The sequence below is a fragment of the Phalacrocorax aristotelis genome, chromosome 4 (assembly GCF_949628215.1).
Source record: "Phalacrocorax aristotelis chromosome 4, bGulAri2.1, whole genome shotgun sequence".
NCBI lineage: Eukaryota > Metazoa > Chordata > Aves > Suliformes > Phalacrocoracidae > Phalacrocorax > Phalacrocorax aristotelis.
This window is the reverse complement of record NC_134279.1, coordinates 71,133,234-71,144,347: the sequence shown is the minus strand read 5'-3', so window position 1 is coordinate 71,144,347 and position 11,114 is coordinate 71,133,234.

Genomic DNA, 11,114 nt, shown 5'->3' with positions numbered 1-11,114 from the left:
AAATATTTTCTAGCTACAGAAAAATTATTTTAGAGCTCCAGGTGACACTGTAAGCAAACTGATGAGTTTCCTTCCACAGCAGCTGGCTAGCAGCTTGCTTTGCGAGAGAAAATGCCAGGCAGCAACGCCTCTTTTTAATCTGCTGTGCAGCTTCGAGAATTAAAGACACTTTCTGTCCTCCACTGAAGAGATTCCTCCACAGCTCCCCATCTCCCTCTTCCCTCCAGCAGCAGAAGCCATCACTCTGCTCACTGGGTGCTCTGCCCCTTCCCTGCTGCCCTCAGCTCGATGGACCAGCCTGGGTTTTGTCTCTGCCCCCCAGACGTGAGCATGCAGGGGATGCGACACACTTCCAGCACTTTTCAGACAATGTTAAATGATGGTGAATTAACCTTAACCTGTGAGGAGTCAAGAGTATCGGTGCAGTTATCTGGCCAAGGGCCACGGACACCTTGAGTTCTAGATTATAATATTGTGCAACCTTGTCCCAGATATTACTTTGCCAATATGAAGGATAATCTGTGTTTCTTCATCAGGGTGCCCTTCGAAACACACACAGTGCTGCGAATTCAGAATATCTCAATGACTGTGATTGGCCCTGGAGCTGCTTTAAGAAGCTTCTGAGCCCTTATGCAAGTTGTAGTCCTGTGCCTTTGATTTCTTTATTTCTACAGCCTGCTTTCAGGGACATAAATATCAGTGAGGGCCACAGCAGGAGATATATATATATATATATATATATACCCCTTCCCTCCCCTTGAAGAGGGAGATTCTTGGTTAAGAATATATGGCAGCAGCCCCATAGGTATGGGGACCTGGGAAGTCATGCTCACCCATGGCCCATTGAGTGCCATGGTCTCGCTAGACTGTGCACCTCCGTTTCTCTACTTCTGCAAAATCGGTCCTGAAAAAGTGAGTGTATGTGTGTGTTTCAGGGCAGAGAGATGGCAATGTGAAAAACCCCAGAAGCTTTAGATAGGAGAAGAGGTGGCCAAATGAGTTACTGGACCAGAGGGGAAAAGGAAACCCCGAAGAGCAGCAGTTGATTCACACATAAATCAGCAGAGTCTGCTATCACCCAGCCAGATTACTAAATTTTCCATTCCAAACCTGGACAGTTTCCAAATTCTACATTGCAGATTCAGCTTATCTAATTAAATGTGTTTTCAGAGGCTTGCTTCTCTGCATGCCTCCCCAGAGTTATTTTGCAAAAAATGTACTTTTCAGTAGATAAAAAGAGGCTGCTATCATTCACGCCATGAATCCTGATTCTGCTGTGCTTGGGAGTGCTGTATAATCACCAGCCGATAATTAGTTAATAGATGCCTTTATTAAATAGAATAGCCAAGATTATATTCAAGGCAAGATATTTGTCATCTGTGTTTGAGACTTGGCTGCAGATGTCATGCAAGGCTGCAGTTATTTCTGGTTACTCCTTTCAGGGAACAGCTCCACGTCCTCTAAAGTCAGGCAGCAGCACCCAAAGGCAGGGTGTATCCAGAAATTGTCTTAGCTTCTTTCTCATACACCCACCCCTCAACAGAAGATATTATCTGGATAGTTTAAGTCAAAATGGCATTAAGAACAGGTCACAAGAGCCTGTACAGATTCTGCAGGGGTCTTTTAGCATGAGTAAATGCTCTCACCTGCCTTGGGCCGTGCTCAGAAGCGTGTTGGAGTGGGAGCCCATGCACTACAGGGAATGCAGGAAATTTTTTGTATGACCGAGTGACAGTCCTTTTCCCAGAGGCTTTGTCAGGCCTCTGTCCTGCATTAGCCAGCTGAGGCTGCAAGCCGTATAACGTCTTCCTCCCTCCATTATCTTCAGCAGAGCCTGTGGGTGTCTCTTGAACATCTCCTGTGCCTCCACCAGCAGCAACCTGAACAAAGCTCCTCTTTTGTGCTTCTTCATCTCCCCTTCACAGGCCCTCCAGCAATCGGGCTGGTACAGTGTCTTCTGAGGAAAGAAATATTCCACAGTTATGTCCTGCCAGAGGAAGAAGTATGGTCTTTAAATATAAAAGCAGATTTATTACATGAGAAAAATGCAGGGTGCATTTTGTCAGTATGTTTTTAATACTTTCTGTTTCGGAGGGAAAATATTTTATTACAGCAGCAGTTGCCAAGTCAACTGCTGTGTCCCAGCCATCGCGATGGAGGGGGTAGCATGTCACCTGGCTGTGGGCATGGAGGCTGAGGGGAATGATAGCTTGTTTTAATTGCATATCACCACTTTTAATGTAGCCCAGGTTTTCAGCGGTTATTTACAGGCTGTTTTATGATCCCCGTGACATTACTCTGGATTTACTCCAGTTTAGTAGACAAGAGCTCACATGTTTCACTATTTTGTTATTCTCAACCAAAAGGTCTGAAAAGGCACTGAGGGTGGACTCCCAAATTACCATGGCTTGTGCAACCCAGTGATGGGAGAAGTCTGGTCCTTATTGCCTCGGGAAGAAGTCCTGGTCATTTGGGCACTGTATCCACTCTCAGATATCAGGACGTATTCACCAGGGTTGCCGGTATGGCCTCATCCAAGTGAAGCACTTAAGGACTTTTTAAGGGCCATGCTGTAGTAGAAAAGTTTGGCTGCTATACCTATACTAGTTAATCTTTGAGTTGCAATTTATGGCAGTAGGTGCAAGCATTTGCTGTTGTTTTACTGTCTGCCCTCTTATTTATGGTCTCGACCTCATACTCAGCACTAGAGTTGTAGCTCCAACTCTTCTATATATCAGCCTGAAACAGTCTTTTAAAAATTTCTGTTCTACTTTCTGTTACCACAACGTGGCTCTGCAAGAAGAAACCTCCTCCATTCTGGGATGACGACAGGGTGTAAGTCCTGGGCTCCCCTGGGAGCTCCTCGAGGATCCAGCTTTTCGCCTTAGTATCCTTGCTTCGTTATTTCTTGATGCATACGTAGTATCATTGCCTCACCGCTGCTTCTGCACTCATGTCTGCTGGTAGAAGCTCACCTGGAGCAGGTGAACTTGGCCCAGGAGACACTTCAGTCCCCTTCCTCTGAGCTGGGAGCGCAGAGTGACAAGGACTGGTAAGTCCTACTAAGCACTCAGTAGCCAGCATAGGCCTGCTACCCATCTTGTGTTTGACGGGCTATCGTCATCAACAGAAATTATGATGTGTTTTTAAGGGGTCTGCCACTTCTCTGTGGCTGAAGTGAGGACAGAAATGCGGTGTGATCAGTGTCACTTACGGTTCTTATTAGATACTATTGTGATGCTACCAGTAAGCCATTGCCCCAGCGTCCTGAAGCTGCAGTTTACTAAGCCCAGCATCTATAGGCGTAAGTACAAAATTCTACCACCTCTTATATAGAGGGGAAGAATTAAATTACTTCTCCTTGTGCTTTGAAAAAAAGAAATCAGACTGTTTTCTTAAACTCAATATTTAAAAATGCACTAAGAATAAGGAACAAGTCTGGTCTCCTCAATTTCTCTGAAAATCTCTTACACATGAACCAGGAGAATAAACTGAGAATTTGTTTTTATCCAACATCTTTTAGCACTTAAGTTTGCACGGTATATATTGCTCTGTAGTGAATGTGCTTGCTTATTACTGAGTATCTCCTTTTCCCCCACATATTATAGAAAGCAATACTATAAGCAATAAAAGCATAGCACAACCTAGTCCTATTTACTCCTGGAAAAAAAAAGTTATCCTTGCCCCTAGAGGACAAGCTTTATCCTGGGGCTGGGAGAAGTGGGCTTGAGAGAGTCCTGTGATAGGAGGAGAAAGGTACAGAAAACAGCTCTTGGGCCATGTCAGTATCAGAACTGCTAGTACCCAAGTTTGTTTAATATTCTATTCTTTTTTTTTTTTTTTTTAGCAAGACAGATTTTTTTTAAAATCACACAAATAGGGTGATTGTAGATAATGGGCTCCATCTGGGAAAACAATCAGCTGTTGCTCAAAGTAGGCATGATTATGCACTATTCCAGCAGGTACCTCTTTGGAAAACAAAAAGTGTGTGCAAGTACATATACCACAAGAGCATGAATGTAGAGAATGGGAATTTGGGCAAGAAAAGAAGATCATGGATGGCTATAACAGTCACTTTAAGTCCTAGTTTCTCATTAATTGACAAAAGAGAGGAGAGCGTGAGGAAAAAGTTCAAGTATCCCATCAAGGTGTTGAGGGGCACAGCATCCAAAGGTGCCCATGGGATGGCTGAGCAGAGAGTACAGCTGCTGAACAGGGAAGAGACTCTTCCCCTTTCTGATGAATTTTAACATTCTGCTCCAAATATTAGAAGGTACATTTGCAACAGATGTTTCATGGGGAGAAACCTCTTTAATCCCTTCCTTCAGGCTAAATAGCTTTACAAAATCCTCCCCAGGGCTTTGATAACCCAGTAAAAATAACAGCTGAGCTACAGATGATCACTAATCTTGCTGTATGCATTTGATCACAAAATGGACGGCCAGTTATTTCTCACATGTAAGGGGTTTTTGCTTAGATATGACATAATTTGCACTTTTAAAATCTCCTGGTACAAATTAGGAAATTATAAGATTGACTATGTGCTCGGGTCATCAAACATCAACTACACAATAAGATGAATATAGGAGCTGCAGGGATAAATTTTTCAGGATGGCGTAAGACCAAGTTAATGTGATTTAACAAACAAAATATTACTCCATAAGGGTAGAAAAAACCTATATCTGCATCCTAAATTATATATTCATATTGGGATCTATTTCAAATGAACGCCTCAATCACTGGAAGCAAGAATGTTAGAGTTAGACCAGCACTGAGCAGTTCAAAAAATCCCAGCTCTGAAAACTGTTAAAAGACATGTAAGCAACTAGAGACATATAATGAGAGATATTATTAACATTTTTTACTTATCTTGCCATACTTCCTGGAGGCCTAGGTCAGGAATTTGAACCTATTTTGAATTTGAATATTGGGCTGGGCAATAGGCATAAATTAGAGCAGACCCCATTAAATTAATACATAATACAGTGTTTAGAGACTGTTACATGTTAAGAAAGACAGTTTCTTTGTGCTTCCATGTATGCTTCTGCCATTCAGAACTAGTAACACCTTAAATAGAGATTTTTTTAAATGCAAAATCAGCAGCAGCACAAGGTCTGCCAAGAACCAGGTACAGATTAAACCACTGACTTTAGTCTCTGCAGCTTCTGGAGTCAAACAGCTACACCAGCATCTAAATTGTTTCTAAACTTAGATTATTTTTAAAAAGGAAGCTCAGGTTTGCCTTTTATTGCATTGAGCTTTGCTGCTCTATGTAGGTCAGTGACCAGCCTGTTGGAGCAGATAGTCCTTGATCTTGCAGAAGCCAATCTGAAAAGAAAACGAAGGCTCAAGACTTTGTTGGAGGTGTCTTGTTAAGTGGAACCAAAATCTATTGGCACAGCTATTAATTATAATTTTAATTCCTGTGCTTTTAGAAGGCCGAAGTCAGAGATGTATCTGCTAACACTGCCTATTTTTGCAGAATCTCCCACTTATCTCAGGGCCCGTCCTACTCTGTATGTCCTGAAGTGTTTGCTTTAGGGATTTTCCAGGGTGGACTGGGAAGACCGAGTCCACTCCCGTCCAGCACGCCAGGCTAGAGCTGACTGCATGACACCAAGGCCACCTGCTTCTGTCTTTTGGCTACTGGTGGTGCATAGCACTTCTTTGCCTATGGCCTATGAAAACGAATTGGGTTTTTTTATTATTATTTACACAGCAATAAAGGGGTTTGATCCTTCCTGCACAGAAAGTATAACTGCTGCCTTGGTTTAATGCTTGCCCAGCTCCATCTCATCCCCATGCTCTCTAGAAGAGACCTTTTTTTTCCCCTTCTACATAATCTGCTGTCTTCCTGGGTGCTGCAGTGATTCCCAGCCCAGCTTCAGACCATTCCTGGCGTGGAGGCAGATAAGCCCTAGACAACACATAGGAGAGTGTTGATGGAGGAAAAGGGTTCTCCTGGTGGACAGTAGATGATGATAAGGGTGAGGCAGAATCTCTTTGTGGAAGGAGGGGGGCACAGGGCATGGGCGATTCAGATATTTGAGGGACAAAAACAAAGCTAAAATGATTTTTCTAAGTACTGCAGTGTTTTTTCAAGTACTTCTCAGAAGGTCAGGCACATCGGTGCAATGTAGACCTACTCCGTAGATGATGTAAAACTTGCAGCATCCATTGCAATGGGGTATGGTAGACTGAGGCACCATTACCAACAAAGGAGGACATGAGAAATGGTCTAAAAGAAAAGTGGACATGGTCTCAGCATCTTACCTCAAGGTGATGCAGCAAAAAAGCACTTCCTTATCATTCACAATTTCAGCTCTAAATATAGCCATTGGAATCTATTTTCTTCCTTTTATGCTGCCTCTCTCACTGTCTTGATCTTTTCTTTTCCTCTGTGAGCTCAGATCTATTGTTCTCACTTGAGATCCAGAGCTGATGGGTTGTTTACTCCCATTGTCAAGTATTGCTTTCGGTTTCGTTGCTGTCATCCTTCACTTGTACTTTGAAACAAAGGCACTATGTAAATAGAGAACAAATGATATCCTATAACAAAGCATCTAAGGCTCTTTTGTGTGTTATCGTGAGTCATCTTCTATCACCCCATATTGTTGACCAGTTGTGAAACTTAGTACTCTTTGCTATCAACTGTAATTGGGTACCCAGTGCTTTTTCCAAGTTGCTTTGAGGGCATTTTCCAAGCAAGAATCTTAATCCCCACAAGTCTCTGCCAAAGTCCACATCTTGTTTGATGACCATATATCAGCGTTCCTGTAGCCTGACGGGAGGAGGTCTCCCAGTTTAGCTAACATTTGCTGCCATTTGAAGAGATTGTGTGGTTATAAATTGTGACACTTACCAGGTCTGTATATTCTCCATTTCTTCTTATAGTCTGGTCTAGCTGTGCTTCAGTACAATGTACATTTCCAGAGATCAAAATAAGTGTTTCAACTGGAGGTGGGTATTTATTGCAAAAGATCTAGACACATTAGCCCTCCCCAGGCAGTACAAAAACCAATTTTCTGGTTTATTTTTAGAATGCCATATAAAGCCCAGGTCTTTAAAAAATACTTGTAAAAAAATTACAGTAATAGGTACCACAGGACAATAAATATACTAATAATTGATTTATATTTATTTGAAGATGATTCTTTCAAAGAACAGGTAGATTTAAAATAATGACAGAGGTCATACCACCAGTTACAGAGCCCAGAAGTGAGTAGCTACTGCTAAAACCTGTGGTTTAAAGATGACCTCCTCAAGTTTCAGAGAAGTCTGTGGACAGGACAGAGTGCAGCACTGCTGAGTCTCAGTCCAGGCATGGGGCCAGTTCAGAGCAGGCTCTGGACATCTTCTCACAAGACAACAGCTTTCCAGCGTGTCTTGTACTGCTCTGCATGAGATCGCTCAGCCTGCACCCTTTCCTCCTGCAGAAAACATTTCCAGGTACATGTATTGAATGTTTTAATCGCTAAGAAACAAAGTATTAAAATGGCCAAAATTATGCTTTACAATAGGAGAAACCTATGTAAAGCTATCTCCTCTTCCTGTCACCTTGTCCAGACTCTCAAGGCCTTGTCTATGAGGTGGATGGCGGGGGTGATACTTGTCTCCCCTTCCCATTCAGGGGTTAGTAGCCCTACTCAGTATTTCCTGAAGCACAGTTATCACTACCTACCCACTGCTGTCAGCAACCGTGTTCCTGATAGCCCGGAAGGGCCTCTCTGAGAAGCTTTTCCCCAGCTTTTCTGAGTGCACGAAACACTCCTATGGATGAGAACTTAATCCAAAACTGGAGCTGCAGGAGAAGACCCAAAGGGACCCTGGACTTGCTTGGTGGATGGCAGTACCACACTCATTATCCCAAAAGATTTATTAAACAGGTATTTAAAGCTGTTAAACTGTCTCCTGAAGAACGATCCTTTCCTAATCAAAGGTATCAGGAAAATAAAATCATTTGTCCTTCTGCTTTCATTAGTGCTGAGCTCTGCAGCGGACAGGCTGCCCATAGAGACATCTTTAGCTCATGCTTCTGTAGACAAAATCACACAGAAAGAAAGTTAATATTTCTTTGTTTCTCTTGCTCTAAAACTGGGAGCACTGCAAAGCCAACGCACAGTGTTGGTTTACCTGAACCCTGCTGCAAACCAGTCCATTAATAACGTAAATGCGAACAGCCTGAGTAAATTGGAAGCAAACATTGCTTATATTCAGCTCAAAGAGGGCTGAAAGACAGAGCTGCCATGCAGCAGCGTGAGACTTGCTAGAACGGACTATGTTGTGCTGGCTGATCTGTGAGCCAAAATAGCAGCCTCCTCGATCAAGAGAGGGACAGTCCTTTTGCTTGATTTTTGGGGACTTAGCAAGAGGGAGATGCTTCTATTTGTTATTTACAAAATAAACCACAGAGCAGCTTTCCACTGAAAGGCTCCTTCATATTCAGGAAGAAACCAGGAAGGAAAAGGAGGAGGAAAATGTGGAGAGCAGGGAAAAACAAGGATACACCTCAAAATCAGCTGGGGGAAAGTGTCCTTTCCCACAGGTCTGGCTCACCCTGCTGTGTTATCTTGGCTTTATGCTGCTCTTTTTTATCTTCCCTGCCCCTCCAGCTCAGAGAGATGAGATGATGTGCCTGCAGAGTCTGTTAGCAAGGGCAGGCTGTCAGCGAGGGTCGCCTGCTGCCTCATGATGTGAGAAAGCTGGCCGAGTCTTCCTATCGCAAAGCTGGTAGGGCAGTAGCTGGGTTTGCAGGGATTGCACTTGTCCCTGCCAAAACCAGACTAAAATTCTTCTGCCTCTGAGATGATGGCTGGGAATGATACCAGCCTAAGGTGTGTGGCTTTCAGTAAGGTGGCATGTGGCTGGGCACCCAGCTCCATGTTCGGATCATGTATTCTGCAGTAGCGAAATCAAGCTGCAGCCCCAAGTTAGCTCTGGAAGATGCTTTCCAGCACCCTAAAACAGCAGCTCTGGGCTTTCCCTTTCTCCCAGCCCTAGCCCCAGGCAAGGCGGCAAGGCACATGCCTTTGCCTCTGACTATGGAGCCCTCAGAGGACAAACCTAGCACCATCCCTGATTTACTTGAGATGTATTACTTTAAACTCTCTCCAGCTCCCCTACAGCTGCAGGTCTGGGCTTTCTCTTTCTCTCAGCTGTTTCATTTGGATAGTCAGTGTTAGAGAAAAAGAGGTTATTTTTGTCATAGGAGATTGAATATTCATTTCAGACAGCGTTCCTAGTACCTGCAGAAAGAGCAGCAGAGGGCACAGGGTCTTTGGCCTTTTACTTGTTTTGCAGGTTTTACTGTTCAGCCTTTTAAACCTATTCACTTAGACTGACAGATATGAAATCTCATGGAGGGTATGGGGAGACTGAACTAGCTGAGGTTAGCACAGGTGAGGAAGTTAATTCAGAAGCACAAAATTTACTTTTGTGACATATCAGTGGCTTCTAGAATATCTTAATCTGAAACTGCTTGGCCAAAGCGTCACAGACTTAAATTACAGAGTAGGGTTTGGAAATCAGGAGAAAGGGAGCTATAATTACTGTAACAAGGATTTAGAGGCACTAAGGGAAAATAAATACTTGAACATTAAAATACTTCCAAAGCAAACCCACAATGCTGGGATTTCAAGACTTCATCAGACTGAAACCTTTTTAGGTAGCAAGGCTAAAACTGTGGCAGTGACCTGCAGGTTGGTTCAGTCTCTCTGTGCTTGTACTTACATCCTGGAGAGGAAGTTCCTGGCTCTCACAGCACATCTCTGCTCAGCTTTCTTACCCATTTCTTTCTAGGAACCTTTTGTTCTTTCTGAATGCAACAGTCAATAGCTCCCTAATACTTTAGAGACCTACTTCTGCCTGTCAGAAAACAAAAGAAAATGTTATTGGCAATTACATCTAAATAGGAAGCTATAAAATCACGAGATAAAAAAAGATCAGTGCATTTATTTGGATGTAATGGAAAGGTTTACTAGGCAAAATCAAACCTATTTATAGAATATTCTGATGCCTAGTCCTGCAGCATAATACAGTGTATGCACCTATTGATCACCTGCTGGAGAGCAGCAGAGCTGTGCCCTTAAAAAATGAAGTTTACTCTCCCTTCAGATAATGAGCAGCTTCTAGAACGGAGCTGTAGCCCAGGTTGGTACACAAGTAAAAAAAAAAACCTATTGACTAGGAAGGAAAAAGAAAGGAATTAGTCTGGGGAAGAAAATGGCCTGAAAAAGCTGTACAAAAGCATAGTCAATTAGCTGCTGGAATGACTAATTTCCAGGTGGGTGGATCTGAGCAGGCTGCAGAAACCTGTGTTAAGCCCCAAAGCTCTGCTCCCAGCACATGGCAAAGGTATCTCAGAAAAGGACCCCAAAGCGTCAGGCCATCTGTTGGAGAGCTGCATGCACACAGGCAGCAGGTGATGTCCCAGAGGACACCCGGCAAGCTCCACACCTCACCTGGGCTGCAGCCATGAACTCTCTTTAGCAAAATAGAGATCTCAATCCTTCCTTCCAGGTGTCTGAGCAGGAGCCAGCTTTTATCTTCATTTAAGAGCTTTGCTGAGCATTGCTGAGTGGTTAGGGAGGGGCAGACGTGCCAGCAGAACTTCCACTCTGCTGGTGGTGGGCTGAGCATGACCTGCCATTTTACAGGGCAGGAGGAGGAGGAGGAGACACTCTGTCAGGGAAGAGGATGAAGGTGAGGAGGAGATGCTCCTTCTCCTCCTCTGCTGAGACCTTTTCAGCCTGTTGCAGGGAACATGGTCCAAGAGAGAGGACCAGAGGAGTGACCACAGCTCTACCATTCGAAGGCTTGGGAACTCACCTGGCAAAGAGTATCTTTTCAGTTACACCAACTTTGTATTTTGTATTAAAATACAAAATCTGCACTTATAGAATATCTGGGCTACAGACACCTCACTACTGCTATATACTCCATCTACCAGGCTACAGAGGTGTGCTGCTTCTCATGTACCCTTTCCGGGCCTCCTCAGCCTCACTGACCTCTGATGTGGTGGAGGGAGCAGGTGGCAGGTACCTGGGCTCCTGCCACCCTGGCTCCTGCTATTTAGTGCACTCAGCTGGCACGTGTGGGTTTCAGCTGAGGAATGG